This window comes from Oncorhynchus clarkii, chromosome 2 (assembly GCF_045791955.1).
Source record: "Oncorhynchus clarkii lewisi isolate Uvic-CL-2024 chromosome 2, UVic_Ocla_1.0, whole genome shotgun sequence".
Lineage (NCBI taxonomy): Eukaryota > Metazoa > Chordata > Actinopteri > Salmoniformes > Salmonidae > Oncorhynchus > Oncorhynchus clarkii.
Window position 1 is genome coordinate 8,660,392 of NC_092148.1, and position 17,000 is coordinate 8,677,391.

The window sequence follows — 17,000 nt, forward strand, 5'->3', positions numbered from 1 at the left end:
AGTTCAGTTGTATTCCAGAGAGGTTAGAGAAATGATCTAGATTGTCTATGAGTCTCTGCAGCGATCCAAATGGTGGTTTTAAAAGAAAGCATAAGTCCTCAGCGTACAATGACACCTTTGTTTTTAAGCCCCGGATTTCTATCCCCTTGATTTTATTGTTGGTTCTGATTTTAATAGCTAACATTTTGATGGCCATGATGAATAGATATGTCGACAGTGGACAACCTTGTTTCACTCCTCTTGACAGTAATACCCTCTTCCGACAACATCCGATGAAATTGGAGAGCGCCAAATTCAATTGACAAAGTCATAATATTAAACATTATAATGGGAGGAATTTTTATATACAGACCCATAGACTTGCATTGGAAAGGCCTCTTAGCGCCAAAAAATAAAATTATTTCTGGATGGATTTTCCTTGGGTTTTCGCCTGCCATATCAATTCTGTTATACTCACAGACATTATTTTAACAGTTTAGAAACTTCAAAGTGTTTTCCATCAAATTCTACCAATTATATGCATTTCCTAGCTTCTGGTCCTGAGTAACAGGCAGTTTACTTTGGGCACGTCAGTCAGGCATTCAGAATACTGCCCTTCAGAAGTTTTAATACTTTCTCAGAAGTAGCCATTATTTACTATACTGAACAAGAAAATATATGCAACACGCAACAATTGAAACGTTTTTACTGAGTTAATATAAGGAAAAGTTCAAGTTAATGTTGTTATTCTTTCAACATGCATCACTGGATTACATGACCTCTGCTACTCCTGTCTCTAGTTTCAGCACTTTTTAAATCATGATGGGCAGCCCAGGACAGAATCGGCAAATGGTAACTCCCACCCTTTGCAAAGTTTCAGATGAATGTCACAGAGGGTAGAGTCAAAATCAAGGCCCCAGTGAGAATTGAACTCACGACCCCTGGTTTACAAGACCAGTGTTCTAACCACTGAGCTATGGAGCCATACGGCAAGGTATGAAGAATTGGAATGCTATAAAGATCACACCCGTCATACAGTTAAAAAAAGAGACACACCTAAGTAACCAAACATGCAGGTTTCCCAGTCTGGCTCCTACAGTAAATGCAGATTCCTTGACATCCTTTGTTATACAATTAATGACAAACTCTCCCAGGTCTATGTGACCCACAGGCAGGTCTGGTATAGTGGTCCACATTCTTCAGAATTCTCCTTTAATAGTCTCCTCTCCTTCATGACCATCCATTTTGTTATTTTTAGGGGTAGATCAGCTTTAATACTGCAGATGGATTGTGTGTCCTTTCAATGTAACTGTCTGCATCATTTCCAATCCCCCATACATTTTTTTTTACAAACATTCCATTGTATTATTTTCCCTTAACCCTACCACCCCTCCCCTAATTGGATTCAATTAATGGACATCAATACTTAGACTTCTACTTCTAGCTTATACATACTATAAACATATTAGGGACACAGTATATTTTACATTAGTCATATTTTTATATTTTTAATTTTAGTCCCACCCTTCAGCTACCCTCAACCCCTCTCACCAATCTCTGAAAACCATCCAACTTTATAAGGGTACACTTATCATAGTTCAGTTGTATTCCAGAGAGGTTAGAGAAATGATCTAGATTGTCTATGAGTCTCTGCAGCGATCCAAATGGTGGTTTTAAAAGAAAGCATAAGTCCTCAGCGTACAATGACACCTTTGTTTTTAAGCCCCGGATTTCTATCCCCTTGATTTTATTGTTGGTTCTGATTTTAATAGCTAACATTTTGATGGCCATGATGAATAGATATGTCGACAGTGGACAACCTTGTTTCACTCCTCTTGACAGTAATACCCTCTTCCGACAACATCCGATGAAATTGGAGAGCGCCAAATTCAATTGACAAAGTCATAATATTAAACATTCATGAAGATAGAAGTGTCTCATATCATTTAAAAGTTTAACTTCTTGTTAATCTAAATGCGTTGCCAGATTTCAAAAAGGCTTTACGGTGGAAGCATACCATGTGATTATCTGAGGACAGCGCCCCACATCAAAATATTTTTTCAACCAGCACAGGCTTCACAGAATTGCAAATAGCGATTAAATAAATCACTTACCTTTTGAAGATCTTCCTCTGTTTGCAATCCCAAGGAACCCAGCTACACAATGAATGTTCGTTTTGTTTGATAAATTCCTTCTTTATATCCAAAAAAGTTAGTTTAGTTGGAGCCATTGATTTCAGTAATCCACTCCTTCAACATGCATACAAAGGAATCCAAAAAGCTACCGGTAAACTTTGTTCATACAAGTCAAACAATGTTCTATTCAACCATCAGGTACCCTAAGATGTAAATAAAGGATAATACTCCAGACAGAAAGAACGGTGTTCAATAGGAAAGGAAAATAACGAAGAGCGCACCCTCATTCATGCGCGCCAAAAGCCTACTTTTCCTGTTGAGCTTCCTTGGGAAAAACTACTATTACTTGTTCGTATTTCAACAAACAAGCCTGAAACCCTGTATAAAGACTGTTGACATCTAGTGGAATCCATAGGTACTGCAATCTGGGAGGAATTTTTATATACAGACCCATAGACTTGCATTGGAAAGGCCTCTTAGCGCCAAAAAATACAACTATTTCTGGATGGATTTTCCTTGGGTTTTCGCCTGCCATATCAATTCTGTTATACTCACAGACATTATTTTAACAGTTTAGAAACTTCAAAGTGTTTTCCATCAAATTCTACCAATTATATGCATTTCCTAGCTTCTGGTCCTGAGTAACAGGCAGTTTACTTTGGGCACGTCAGTCAGGCATTCAGAATACTGCCCTTCAGAAGTTTTAATACTTTCTCAGAAGTAGCCATTATTTACTATACTGAATAATAAAATATACGCAACACGCAACAATTGAAACGTTTTTACTGAGTTAATATAAGGAAAAGTTCAAGTTAATGTTGTTATTCTTTCAACATGCATCACTGGATTACATGACCTCTGCTACTCCTGTCTCTAGTTTCAGCACTTTTTAAATCATGATGGGCAGCCCAGGACAGAATCGGCAAATGGTAACTCCCACCCTTTGCAAAGTTTCAGATGAATGTCACAGAGGGTAGAGTCAAAATCAAGGCCCCAGTGAGAATTGAACTCACGACCCCTGGTTTACAAGACCAGTGCTCTAACCACTGAGCTATGGAGCCATACGGTAAGGTATGAAGAATTGGAATGCTATAAAGATCACACCCGTCATACAGTTAAAAAAAGAGACACACCTAAGTAACCAAACATGCAGGTTTCCCAGTCTGGCTCCTACAGTAAATGCAGATTCCTTGACATCCTTTGTTATACATTTAATGACAAACTCTCCCAGGTCTATGTGACCCACAGGCAGGTCTGGTATAGTGGTCCACATTCTTCAGAATTCTCCTTTAATAGTCTCCTCTCCTTCATGACCATCCATTTTGTTATTTTTAGGGGTAGATCAGCTTTAATACTGCAGATGGATTGTGTGTCCTTTCAATGTAACTGTCTGCATCATTTCCAATCCCCCATACATTTTTTTTACAAACATTCCATTGTATTATTTTCCCTTAACCCTACCACCCCTCCCCTAATTGGATTCAATTAATGGACATCAATACTTAGACTTCTACTTCTAGCTTATACATACTATAAACATATTAGGGACACAGTATATTTTACATTAGTCATATTTTTATATTTTTAATTTTAGTCCCACCCTTCAGCTACCCTCAACCCCTCTCACCAATCTCTGAAAACCATCCAACTTTATAAGGGTACACTTATCATAGTTCAGTTGTATTCCAGAGAGGTTAGAGAAATGATCTAGATTGTCTATGAGTCTCTGCAGCGATCCAAATGGTGGTTTTAAAAGAAAGCATAAGTCCTCAGCGTACAATGACACCTTTGTTTTTAAGCCCCGGATTTCTATCCCCTTGATTTTATTGTTGGTTCTGATTTTAATAGCTAACATTTTGATGGCCATGATGAATAGATATGTCGACAGTGGACAACCTTGTTTCACTCCTCTTGACAGTAATACCCTCTTCCGACAACATCCGATGAAATTGGAGAGCGCCAAATTCAATTGACAAAGTCATAATATTAAACATTCATGAAGATAGAAGTGTCTCACATCATTTAAAAGTTTAACTTCTTGTTAATCTAAATGCGTTGCCAGATTTCAAAAAGGCTTTATGGCGGAAGCATACCATGTGATTATCTGAGGACAGCGCCCCACATCAAAATATTTTTTCAACCAGCACAGGCTTCACAGAATTGCAAATAGCGATTAAATAAATCACTTACCTTTGAAGATCTTCCTCTGTTTGCAATCCCAAGGATCCCAGCTAGACAAAGAATGTTCGTTTTGTTTGATAAATTCCTTCTTTATATCCAAAAAAGTTAGTTTAGTTGGAGCCATTGATTTCAGTAATCCACTCCTTCAACATGCATACAAAGGAATCCAAAAAGCTACCGGTAAACTTTGTTCATACAAGTCAAACAATGTTCTATTCAACCCTCAGGTACCCTAAGATGTAAATAAAGGATAATACTCCAGACAGAAAGAACGGTGTTCAATAGGAAAGGAAAATAACGAAGAGCGCACCCTCATTCATGCGCGCCAAAAGCCTACTTTTCCTGTTGAGCTTCCTTGGGAAAAACTACTATTACTTGTTCGTATTTCAACAAACAAGCCTGAAACCCTGTATAAAGACTGTTGACATCTAGTGGAATCCATAGGTACTGCAATCTGGGAGGAATTTTTATATACAGACCCATAGACTTGCATTGGAAAGGCCTCTTAGCGCCAAAAAATACAACTATTTCTGGATGGATTTTCCTTGGGTTTTCGCCTGCCATATCAATTCTGTTATACTCACAGACATTATTTTAACAGTTTAGAAACTTCAAAGTGTTTTCCATCAAATTCTACCAATTATATGCATTTCCTAGCTTCTGGTCCTGAGTAACAGGCAGTTTACTTTGGGCACGTCAGTCAGGCATTCAGAATACTGCCCTTCAGAAGTTTTAATACTTTCTCAGAAGTAGCCATTATTTACTATACTGAATAATAAAATATACGCAACACGCAACAATTGAAACGTTTTTACTGAGTTAATATAAGGAAAAGTTCAAGTTAATGTTGTTATTCTTTCAACATGCATCACTGGATTACATGACCTCTGCTACTCCTGTCTCTAGTTTCAGCACTTTTTAAATCATGATGGGCAGCCCAGGACAGAATCGGCAAATGGTAACTCCCACCCTTTGCAAAGTTTCAGATGAATGTCACAGAGGGTAGAGTCAAAATCAAGGCCCCAGTGAGAATTGAACTCACGACCCCTGGTTTACAAGACCAGTGCTCTAACCACTGAGCTATGGAGCCATACGGTAAGGTATGAAGAATTGGAATGCTATAAAGATCGCATACAGTGAAAAAAAGAGACACACCTAAGTAACCAAACATGCAGGTTTCCCAGTCTGGCTCCTACAGTAAATGCAGATTCCTTGACATCCTTTGTTATACATTTAATGACAAACTCTCCCAGGTCTATGTGACCCACAGGCAGGTCTGGTATAGTGGTCCACATTCTTCAGAATTCTCCTTTAATAGTCTCCTCTCCTTCATGACCATCCATTTTGTTATTTTTAGGGGTAGATCAGCTTTAATACTGCAGATGGATTGTGTGTCCTTTCAATGTAACTGTCTGCATCATTTCCAATCCCCCATACATTTTTTTTACAAACATTCCATTGTATTATTTTCCCTTAACCCTACCACCCCTCCCCTAATTGGATTCAATTAATGGACATCAATACTTAGACTTCTACTTCTAGCTTATACATACTATAAACATATTAGGGACACAGTATATTTTACATTAGTCATATTTTTATATTTTTAATTTTAGTCCCACCCTTCAGCTACCCTCAACCCCTCTCACCAATCTCTGAAAACCATCCAACTTTATAAGGGTACACTTATCATAGTTCAGTTGTATTCCAGAGAGGTTAGAGAAATGATCTAGATTGTCTATGAGTCTCTGCAGCGATCCAAATGGTGGTTTTAAAAGAAAGCATAAGTCCTCAGCGTACAATGACACCTTTGTTTTTAAGCCCCGGATTTCTATCCCCTTGATTTTATTGTTGGTTCTGATTTTAATAGCTAACATTTTGATGGCCATGATGAATAGATATGTCGACAGTGGACAACCTTGTTTCACTCCTCTTGACAGTAATACCCTCTTCCGACAACATCCGATGAAATTGGAGAGCGCCAAATTCAATTGACAAAGTCATAATATTAAACATTCATGAAGATAGAAGTGTCTCATATCATTTAAAAGCTTAACTTCTTGTTAATCCAAATGCGTTGCCAGATTTCAAAAAGGCTTTACGGCGGAAGCATACCATGTGATTATCTGAGGACAGCGCCCCACATCAAAATATTTTTTCAACCAGCACAGGCTTCACAGAATTGCAAATAGCGATTAAATAAATCACTTACCTTTGAAGATCTTCCTCTGTTTGCAATCCCAAGGATCCCAGCTACACAATGAATGTTCGTTTTGTTTGATAAATTCCTTCTTTATATCCAAAAAAGTTAGTTTAGTTGGAGCCATTGATTTCAGTAATCCACTCCTTCAACATGCATACAAAGGAATCCAAAAAGCTACCGGTAAACTTTGTTCATACAAGTCAAACAATGTTCTATTCAACCCTCAGGTACCCTAAGATGTAAATAAAGGATAATACTCCAGACAGAAAGAACGGTGTTCAATAGGAAAGGAAAATAACGAAGAGCGCACCCTCATTCATGCGCGCCAAAAGCCTACTTTTCCTGTTGAGCTTCCTTGGGAAAAACTACTATTACTTGTTCGTATTTCAACAAACAAGCCTGAAACCCTGTATAAAGACTGTTGACATCTAGTGGAATCCATAGGTACTGCAATCTGGGAGGAATTTTTATATACAGACCCATAGACTTGCATTGGAAAGGCCTCTTAGCGCCAAAAAATACAACTATTTCTGGATGGATTTTCCTTGGGTTTTCGCCTGCCATATCAATTCTGTTATACTCACAGACATTATTTTAACAGTTTAGAAACTTCAAAGTGTTTTCCATCAAATTCTACCAATTATATGCATTTCCTAGCTTCTGGTCCTGAGTAACAGGCAGTTTACTTTGGGCACGTCAGTCAGGCATTCAGAATACTGCCCTTCAGAAGTTTTAATACTTTCTCAGAAGTAGCCATTATTTACTATACTGAATAATAAAATATACGCAACACGCAACAATTGAAACGTTTTTACTGAGTTAATATAAGGAAAAGTTCAAGTTAATGTTGTTATTCTTTCAACATGCATCACTGGATTACATGACCTCTGCTACTCCTGTCTCTAGTTTCAGCACTTTTTAAATCATGATGGGCAGCCCAGGACAGAATCGGCAAATGGTAACTCCCACCCTTTGCAAAGTTTCAGATGAATGTCACAGAGGGTAGAGTCAAAATCAAGGCCCCAGTGAGAATTGAACTCACGACCCCTGGTTTACAAGACCAGTGCTCTAACCACTGAGCTATGGAGCCATACGGTAAGGTATGAAGAATTGGAATGCTATAAAGATCGCATACAGTTAAAAAAAGAGACACACCTAAGTAACCAAACATGCAGGTTTCCCAGTCTGGCTCCTACAGTAAATGCAGATTCCTTGACATCCTTTGTTATACATTTAATGACAAACTCTCCCAGGTCTATGTGACCCACAGGCAGGTCTGGTATAGTGGTCCACATTCTTCAGAATTCTCCTTTAATAGTCTCCTCTCCTTCATGACCATCCATTTTGTTATTTTTAGGGGTAGATCAGCTTTAATACTGCAGATGGATTGTGTGTCCTTTCAATGTAACTGTCTGCATCATTTCCAATCCCCCATACATTTTTTTTACAAACATTCCATTGTATTATTTTCCCTTAACCCTACCACCCCTCCCCTAATTGGATTCAATTAATGGACATCAATACTTAGACTTCTACTTCTAGCTTATACATACTATAAACATATTAGGGACACAGTATATTTTACATTAGTCATATTTTTATATTTTTAATTTTAGTCCCACCCTTCAGCTACCCTCAACCCCTCTCACCAATCTCTGAAAACCATCCAACTTTATAAGGGTACACTTATCATAGTTCAGTTGTATTCCAGAGAGGTTAGAGAAATGATCTAGATTGTCTATGAGTCTCTGCAGCGATCCAAATGGTGGTTTTAAAAGAAAGCATAAGTCCTCAGCGTACAATGACACCTTTGTTTTTAAGCCCCGGATTTCTATCCCCTTGATTTTATTGTTGGTTCTGATTTTAATAGCTAACATTTTGATGGCCATGATGAATAGATATGTCGACAGTGGACAACCTTGTTTCACTCCTCTTGACAGTAATACCCTCTTCCGACAACATCCGATGAAATTGGAGAGCGCCAAATTCAATTGACAAAGTCATAATATTAAACATTCATGAAGATAGAAGTGTCTCATATCATTTAAAAGCTTAACTTCTTGTTAATCCAAATGCGTTGCCAGATTTCAAAAAGGCTTTACGGCGGAAGCATACCATGTGATTATCTGAGGACAGCGCCCCACATCAAAATATTTTTTCAACCAGCACAGGCTTCACAGAATTGCAAATAGCGATTAAATAAATCACTTACCTTTGAAGATCTTCCTCTGTTTGCAATCCCAAGGAACCCAGCTACACAATGAATGTTCGTTTTGTTTGATAAATTCCTTCTTTATATCCAAAAAAGTTAGTTTAGTTGGAGCCATTGATTTCAGTAATCCACTCCTTCAACATGCATACAAAGGAATCCAAAAAGCTACCGGTAAACTTTGTTCATACAAGTCAAACAATGTTCTATTCAACCATCAGGTACCCTAAGATGTAAATAAAGGATAATACTCCAGACAGAAAGAACGGTGTTCAATAGGAAAGGAAAATAACGAAGAGCGCACCCTCATTCATGCGCGCCAAAAGCCTACTTTTCCTGTTGAGCTTCCTTGGGAAAAACTACTATTACTTGTTCGTATTTCAACAAACAAGCCTGAAACCCTGTATAAAGACTGTTGACATCTAGTGGAATCCATAGGTACTGCAATCTGGGAGGAATTTTTATATACAGACCCATAGACTTGCATTGGAAAGGCCTCTTAGCGCCAAAAAATACAACTATTTCTGGATGGATTTTCCTTGGGTTTTCGCCTGCCATATCAATTCTGTTATACTCACAGACATTATTTTAACAGTTTAGAAACTTCAAAGTGTTTTCCATCAAATTCTACCAATTATATGCATTTCCTAGCTTCTGGTCCTGAGTAACAGGCAGTTTACTTTGGGCACGTCAGTCAGGCATTCAGAATACTGCCCTTCAGAAGTTTTAATACTTTCTCAGAAGTAGCCATTATTTACTATACTGAATAATAAAATATACGCAACACGCAACAATTGAAACGTTTTTACTGAGTTAATATAAGGAAAAGTTCAAGTTAATGTTGTTATTCTTTCAACATGCATCACTGGATTACATGACCTCTGCTACTCCTGTCTCTAGTTTCAGCACTTTTTAAATCATGATGGGCAGCCCAGGACAGAATCGGCAAATGGTAACTCCCACCCTTTGCAAAGTTTCAGATGAATGTCACAGAGGGTAGAGTCAAAATCAAGGCCCCAGTGAGAATTGAACTCACGACCCCTGGTTTACAAGACCAGTGCTCTAACCACTGAGCTATGGAGCCATACGGTAAGGTATGAAGAATTGGAATGCTATAAAGATCGCATACAGTTAAAAAAAGAGACACACCTAAGTAACCAAACATGCAGGTTTCCCAGTCTGGCTCCTACAGTAAATGCAGATTCCTTGACATCCTTTGTTATACATTTAATGACAAACTCTCCCAGGTCTATGTGACCCACAGGCAGGTCTGGTATAGTGGTCCACATTCTTCAGAATTCTCCTTTAATAGTCTCCTCTCCTTCATGACCATCCATTTTGTTATTTTTAGGGGTAGATCAGCTTTAATACTGCAGATGGATTGTGTGTCCTTTCAATGTAACTGTCTGCATCATTTCCAATCCCCCATACATTTTTTTTACAAACATTCCATTGTATTATTTTCCCTTAACCCTACCACCCCTCCCCTAATTGGATTCAATTAATGGACATCAATACTTAGACTTCTACTTCTAGCTTATACATACTATAAACATATTAGGGACACAGTATATTTTACATTAGTCATATTTTTATATTTTTAATTTTAGTCCCACCCTTCAGCTACCCTCAACCCCTCTCACCAATCTCTGAAAACCATCCAACTTTATAAGGGTACACTTATCATAGTTCAGTTGTATTCCAGAGAGGTTAGAGAAATGATCTAGATTGTCTATGAGTCTCTGCAGCGATCCAAATGGTGGTTTTAAAAGAAAGCATAAGTCCTCAGCGTACAATGACACCTTTGTTTTTAAGCCCCGGATTTCTATCCCCTTGATTTTATTGTTGGTTCTGATTTTAATAGCTAACATTTTGATGGCCATGATGAATAGATATGTCGACAGTGGACAACCTTGTTTCACTCCTCTTGACAGTAATACCCTCTTCCGACAACATCCGATGAAATTGGAGAGCGCCAAATTCAATTGACAAAGTCATAATATTAAACATTCATGAAGATAGAAGTGTCTCATATCATTTAAAAGCTTAACTTCTTGTTAATCCAAATGCGTTGCCAGATTTCAAAAAGGCTTTACGGCGGAAGCATACCATGTGATTATCTGAGGACAGCGCCCCACATCAAAATATTTTTTCAACCAGCACAGGCTTCACAGAATTGCAAATAGCGATTAAATAAATCACTTACCTTTGAAGATCTTCCTCTGTTTGCAATCCCAAGGAACCCAGCTACACAATGAATGTTCGTTTTGTTTGATAAATTCCTTCTTTATATCCAAAAAAGTTAGTTTAGTTGGAGCCATTGATTTCAGTAATCCACTCCTTCAACATGCATACAAAGGAATCCAAAAAGCTACCGGTAAACTTTGTTCATACAAGTCAAACAATGTTCTATTCAACCATCAGGTACCCTAAGATGTAAATAAAGGATAATACTCCAGACAGAAAGAACGGTGTTCAATAGGAAAGGAAAATAACGAAGAGCGCACCCTCATTCATGCGCGCCAAAAGCCTACTTTTCCTGTTGAGCTTCCTTGGGAAAAACTACTATTACTTGTTCGTATTTCAACAAACAAGCCTGAAACCCTGTATAAAGACTGTTGACATCTAGTGGAATCCATAGGTACTGCAATCTGGGAGGAATTTTTATATACAGACCCATAGACTTGCATTGGAAAGGCCTCTTAGCGCCAAAAAATACAACTATTTCTGGATGGATTTTCCTTGGGTTTTCGCCTGCCATATCAATTCTGTTATACTCACAGACATTATTTTAACAGTTTAGAAACTTCAAAGTGTTTTCCATCAAATTCTACCAATTATATGCATTTCCTAGCTTCTGGTCCTGAGTAACAGGCAGTTTACTTTGGGCACGTCAGTCAGGCATTCAGAATACTGCCCTTCAGAAGTTTTAATACTTTCTCAGAAGTAGCCATTATTTACTATACTGAATAATAAAATATACGCAACACGCAACAATTGAAACGTTTTTACTGAGTTAATATAAGGAAAAGTTCAAGTTAATGTTGTTATTCTTTCAACATGCATCACTGGATTACATGACCTCTGCTACTCCTGTCTCTAGTTTCAGCACTTTTTAAATCATGATGGGCAGCCCAGGACAGAATCGGCAAATGGTAACTCCCACCCTTTGCAAAGTTTCAGATGAATGTCACAGAGGGTAGAGTCAAAATCAAGGCCCCAGTGAGAATTGAACTCACGACCCCTGGTTTACAAGACCAGTGCTCTAACCACTGAGCTATGGAGCCATACGGTAAGGTATGAAGAATTGGAATGCTATAAAGATCACACCCGTCATACAGTTAAAAAAAGAGACACACCTAAGTAACCAAACATGCAGGTTTCCCAGTCTGGCTCCTACAGTAAATGCAGATTCCTTGACATCCTTTGTTATACATTTAATGACAAACTCTCCCAGGTCTATGTGACCCACAGGCAGGTCTGGTATAGTGGTCCACATTCTTCAGAAATCTCCTTTAATAGTCTCCTCTCCTTCATGACCATCCATTTTGTTATTTTTAGGGGTAGATCAGCTTTAATACTGCAGATGGATTGTGTGTCCTTTCAATGTAACTGTCTGCATCATTTCCAATCCCCCATACATTTTTTTTACAAACATTCCATTGTATTATTTTCCCTTAACCCTACCACCCCTCCCCTAATTGGATTCAATTAATGGACATCAATACTTAGACTTCTACTTCTAGCTTATACATACTATAAACATATTAGGGACACAGTATATTTTACATTAGTCATATTTTTATATTTTTAATTTTAGTCCCACCCTTCAGCTACCCTCAACCCCTCTCACCAATCTCTGAAAACCATCCAACTTTATAAGGGTACACTTATCATAGTTCAGTTGTATTCCAGAGAGGTTAGAGAAATGATCTAGATTGTCTATGAGTCTCTGCAGCGATCCAAATGGTGGTTTTAAAAGAAAGCATAAGTCCTCAGCGTACAATGACACCTTTGTTTTTAAGCCCCGGATTTCTATCCCCTTGATTTTATTGTTGGTTCTGATTTTAATAGCTAACATTTTGATGGCCATGATGAATAGATATGTCGACAGTGGACAACCTTGTTTCACTCCTCTTGACAGTAATACCCTCTTCCGACAACATCCGATGAAATTGGAGAGCGCCAAATTCAATTGACAAAGTCATAATATTAAACATTCATGAAGATAGAAGTGTCTCATATCATTTAAAAGCTTAACTTCTTGTTAATCCAAATGCGTTGCCAGATTTCAAAAAGGCTTTACGGCGGAAGCATACCATGTGATTATCTGAGGACAGCGCCCCACATCAAAATATTTTTTCAACCAGCACAGGCTTCACAGAATTGCAAATAGCGATTAAATAAATCACTTACCTTTGAAGATCTTCCTCTGTTTGCAATCCCAAGGATCCCAGCTACACAATGAATGTTCGTTTTGTTTGATAAATTCCTTCTTTATATCCAAAAAAGTTAGTTTAGTTGGAGCCATTGATTTCAGTAATCCACTCCTTCAACATGCATACAAAGGAATCCAAAAAGCTACCGGTAAACTTTGTTCATACAAGTCAAACAATGTTCTATTCAACCATCAGGTACCCTAAGATGTAAATAAAGGATAATACTCCAGACAGAAAGAACGGTGTTCAATAGGAAAGGAAAATAACGAAGAGCGCACCCTCATTCATGCGCGCCAAAAGCCTACTTTTCCTGTTGAGCTTCCTTGGGAAAAACTACTATTACTTGTTCGTATTTCAACAAACAAGCCTGAAACCCTGTATAAAGACTGTTGACATCTAGTGGAATCCATAGGTACTGCAATCTGGGAGGAATTTTTATATACAGACCCATAGACTTGCATTGGAAAGGCCTCTTAGCGCCAAAAAATACAACTATTTCTGGATGGATTTTCCTTGGGTTTTCGCCTGCCATATCAATTCTGTTATACTCACAGACATTATTTTAACAGTTTAGAAACTTCAAAGTGTTTTCCATCAAATTCTACCGATTATATGCATTTCCTAGCTTCTGGTCCTGAGTAACAGGCAGTTTACTTTGGGCACGTCAGTCAGGCATTCAGAATACTGCCCTTCAGAAGTTTTAATACTTTCTCAGAAGTAGCCATTATTTACTATACTGAATAATAAAATATACGCAACACGCAACAATTGAAACGTTTTTACTGAGTTAATATAAGGAAAAGTTCAAGTTAATGTTGTTATTCTTTCAACATGCATCACTGGATTACATGACCTCTGCTACTCCTGTCTCTAGTTTCAGCACTTTTTAAATCATGATGGGCAGCCCAGGACAGAATCGGCAAATGGTAACTCCCACCCTTTGCAAAGTTTCAGATGAATGTCACAGAGGGTAGAGTCAAAATCAAGGCCCCAGTGAGAATTGAACTCACGACCCCTGGTTTACAAGACCAGTGCTCTAACCACTGAGCTATGGAGCCATACGGTAAGGTATGAAGAATTGGAATGCTATAAAGATCGCATACAGTTAAAAAAAGAGACACACCTAAGTAACCAAACATGCAGGTTTCCCAGTCTGGCTCCTACAGTAAATGCAGATTCCTTGACATCCTTTGTTATACATTTAATGACAAACTCTCCCAGGTCTATGTGACCCACAGGCAGGTCTGGTATAGTGGTCCACATTCTTCAGAATTCTCCTTTAATAGTCTCCTCTCCTTCATGACCATCCATTTTGTTATTTTTAGGGGTAGATCAGCTTTAATACTGCAGATGGATTGTGTGTCCTTTCAATGTAACTGTCTGCATCATTTCCAATCCCCCATACATTTTTTTTACAAACATTCCATTGTATTATTTTCCCTTAACCCTACCACCCCTCCCCTAATTGGATTCAATTAATGGACATCAATACTTAGACTTCTACTTCTAGCTTATACATACTATAAACATATTAGGGACACAGTATATTTTACATTAGTCATATTTTTATATTTTTAATTTTAGTCCCACCCTTCAGCTACCCTCAACCCCTCTCACCAATCTCTGAAAACCATCCAACTTTATAAGGGTACACTTATCATAGTTCAGTTGTATTCCAGAGAGGTTAGAGAAATGATCTAGATTGTCTATGAGTCTCTGCAGCGATCCAAATGGTGGTTTTAAAAGAAAGCATAAGTCCTCAGCGTACAATGACACCTTTGTTTTTAAGCCCCGGATTTCTATCCCCTTGATTTTATTGTTGGTTCTGATTTTAATAGCTAACATTTTGATGGCCATGATGAATAGATATGTCGACAGTGGACAACCTTGTTTCACTCCTCTTGACAGTAATACCCTCTTCCGACAACATCCGATGAAATTGGAGAGCGCCAAATTCAATTGACAAAGTCATAATATTAAACATTCATGAAGATAGAAGTGTCTCATATCATTTAAAAGCTTAACTTCTTGTTAATCCAAATGCGTTGCCAGATTTCAAAAAGGCTTTACGGCGGAAGCATACCATGTGATTATCTGAGGACAGCGCCCCACATCAAAATATTTTTTCAACCAGCACAGGCTTCACAGAATTGCAAATAGCGATTAAATAAATCACTTACCTTTGAAGATCTTCCTCTGTTTGCAATCCCAAGGAACCCAGCTACACAATGAATGTTCGTTTTGTTTGATAAATTCCTTCTTTATATCCAAAAAAGTTAGTTTAGTTGGAGCCATTGATTTCAGTAATCCACTCCTTCAACATGCATACAAAGGAATCCAAAAAGCTACCGGTAAACTTTGTTCATACAAGTCAAACAATGTTCTATTCAACCATCAGGTACCCTAAGATGTAAATAAAGGATAATACTCCAGACAGAAAGAACGGTGTTCAATAGGAAAGGAAAATAACGAAGAGCGCACCCTCATTCATGCGCGCCAAAAGCCTACTTTTCCTGTTGAGCTTCCTTGGGAAAAACTACTATTACTTGTTCGTATTTCAACAAACAAGCCTGAAACCCTGTATAAAGACTGTTGACATCTAGTGGAATCCATAGGTACTGCAATCTGGGAGGAATTTTTATATACAGACCCATAGACTTGCATTGGAAAGGCCTCTTAGCGCCAAAAAATACAACTATTTCTGGATGGATTTTCCTTGGGTTTTCGCCTGCCATATCAATTCTGTTATACTCACAGACATTATTTTAACAGTTTAGAAACTTCAAAGTGTTTTCCATCAAATTCTACCAATTATATGCATTTCCTAGCTTCTGGTCCTGAGTAACAGGCAGTTTACTTTGGGCACGTCAGTCAGGCATTCAGAATACTGCCCTTCAGAAGTTTTAATACTTTCTCAGAAGTAGCCATTATTTACTATACTGAATAATAAAATATACGCAACACGCAACAATTGAAACGTTTTTACTGAGTTAATATAAGGAAAAGTTCAAGTTAATGTTGTTATTCTTTCAACATGCATCACTGGATTACATGACCTCTGCTACTCCTGTCTCTAGTTTCAGCACTTTTTAAATCATGATGGGCAGCCCAGGACAGAATCGGCAAATGGTAACTCCCACCCTTTGCAAAGTTTCAGATGAATGTCACAGAGGGTAGAGTCAAAATCAAGGCCCCAGTGAGAATTGAACTCACGACCCCTGGTTTACAAGACCAGTGCTCTAACCACTGAGCTATGGAGCCATACGGTAAGGTATGAAGAATTGGAATGCTATAAAGATCACACCCGTCATACAGTTAAAAAAAGAGACACACCTAAGTAACCAAACATGCAGGTTTCCCAGTCTGGCTCCTACAGTAAATGCAGATTCCTTGACATCCTTTGTTATACATTTAATGACAAACTCTCCCAGGTCTATGTGACCCACAGGCAGGTCTGGTATAGTGGTCCACATTCTTCAGAAATCTCCTTTAATAGTCTCCTTTCCTTCATGACCATCCATTTTGTTATTTTTAGGGGTAGATCAGCTTTAATACTTCAGATGGATTGTGTGTCCTTTCAATGTAACTGTCTGCATCATTTCCAATCCCCCATACATTTTTTTACAAACATTCCATTGTATTATTTTCCCTTAACCCTACCACCCCTCCCCTAATTGGATTCAATTAATGAACATCAATACTTAGACTTCTACTTCTAGCTTATACATACTATAAACATATTAGGGACACAGTATATTTTACATTAGTCATATTTTTATATTTTTAATTTTAGTCCCACCCTTCAGCTACCCTCAACCCCTCTCACCAATCTCTGAAAACCATCCAACTTTATA

General features: G+C 38.0%; 8 non-coding genes across 8 annotated transcripts; all 8 read right to left on the reverse strand.

Moving 5' to 3' along the window:
- Nucleotides 1-890: 890 nt before the first annotated feature.
- Nucleotides 891-963, reverse strand: trnat-ugu (transfer RNA threonine (anticodon UGU)). The gene has a single exon. It is a non-coding gene; the product is annotated as a tRNA-Thr (tRNA).
- Nucleotides 964-3,102: 2,139 nt separating this feature from the next.
- On the reverse strand, nucleotides 3,103-3,175 carry trnat-ugu (transfer RNA threonine (anticodon UGU)). Its single transcript has one exon. It is a non-coding gene; the product is annotated as a tRNA-Thr (tRNA).
- A 2,137-nt stretch (nucleotides 3,176-5,312) lies between these two features.
- Nucleotides 5,313-5,385, reverse strand: trnat-ugu (transfer RNA threonine (anticodon UGU)). Its single transcript has one exon. It is a non-coding gene; the product is annotated as a tRNA-Thr (tRNA).
- Nucleotides 5,386-7,515: 2,130 nt separating this feature from the next.
- On the reverse strand, nucleotides 7,516-7,588 carry trnat-ugu (transfer RNA threonine (anticodon UGU)). The gene has a single exon. It is a non-coding gene; the product is annotated as a tRNA-Thr (tRNA).
- Nucleotides 7,589-9,718: 2,130 nt separating this feature from the next.
- Nucleotides 9,719-9,791, reverse strand: trnat-ugu (transfer RNA threonine (anticodon UGU)). Its single transcript has one exon. It is a non-coding gene; the product is annotated as a tRNA-Thr (tRNA).
- A 2,130-nt stretch (nucleotides 9,792-11,921) lies between these two features.
- trnat-ugu (transfer RNA threonine (anticodon UGU)) lies at nucleotides 11,922-11,994 on the reverse strand. Its single transcript has one exon. It is a non-coding gene; the product is annotated as a tRNA-Thr (tRNA).
- A 2,137-nt stretch (nucleotides 11,995-14,131) lies between these two features.
- Nucleotides 14,132-14,204, reverse strand: trnat-ugu (transfer RNA threonine (anticodon UGU)). The gene has a single exon. It is a non-coding gene; the product is annotated as a tRNA-Thr (tRNA).
- A 2,130-nt stretch (nucleotides 14,205-16,334) lies between these two features.
- On the reverse strand, nucleotides 16,335-16,407 carry trnat-ugu (transfer RNA threonine (anticodon UGU)). Its single transcript has one exon. It is a non-coding gene; the product is annotated as a tRNA-Thr (tRNA).
- Nucleotides 16,408-17,000: the final 593 nt, after the last annotated feature.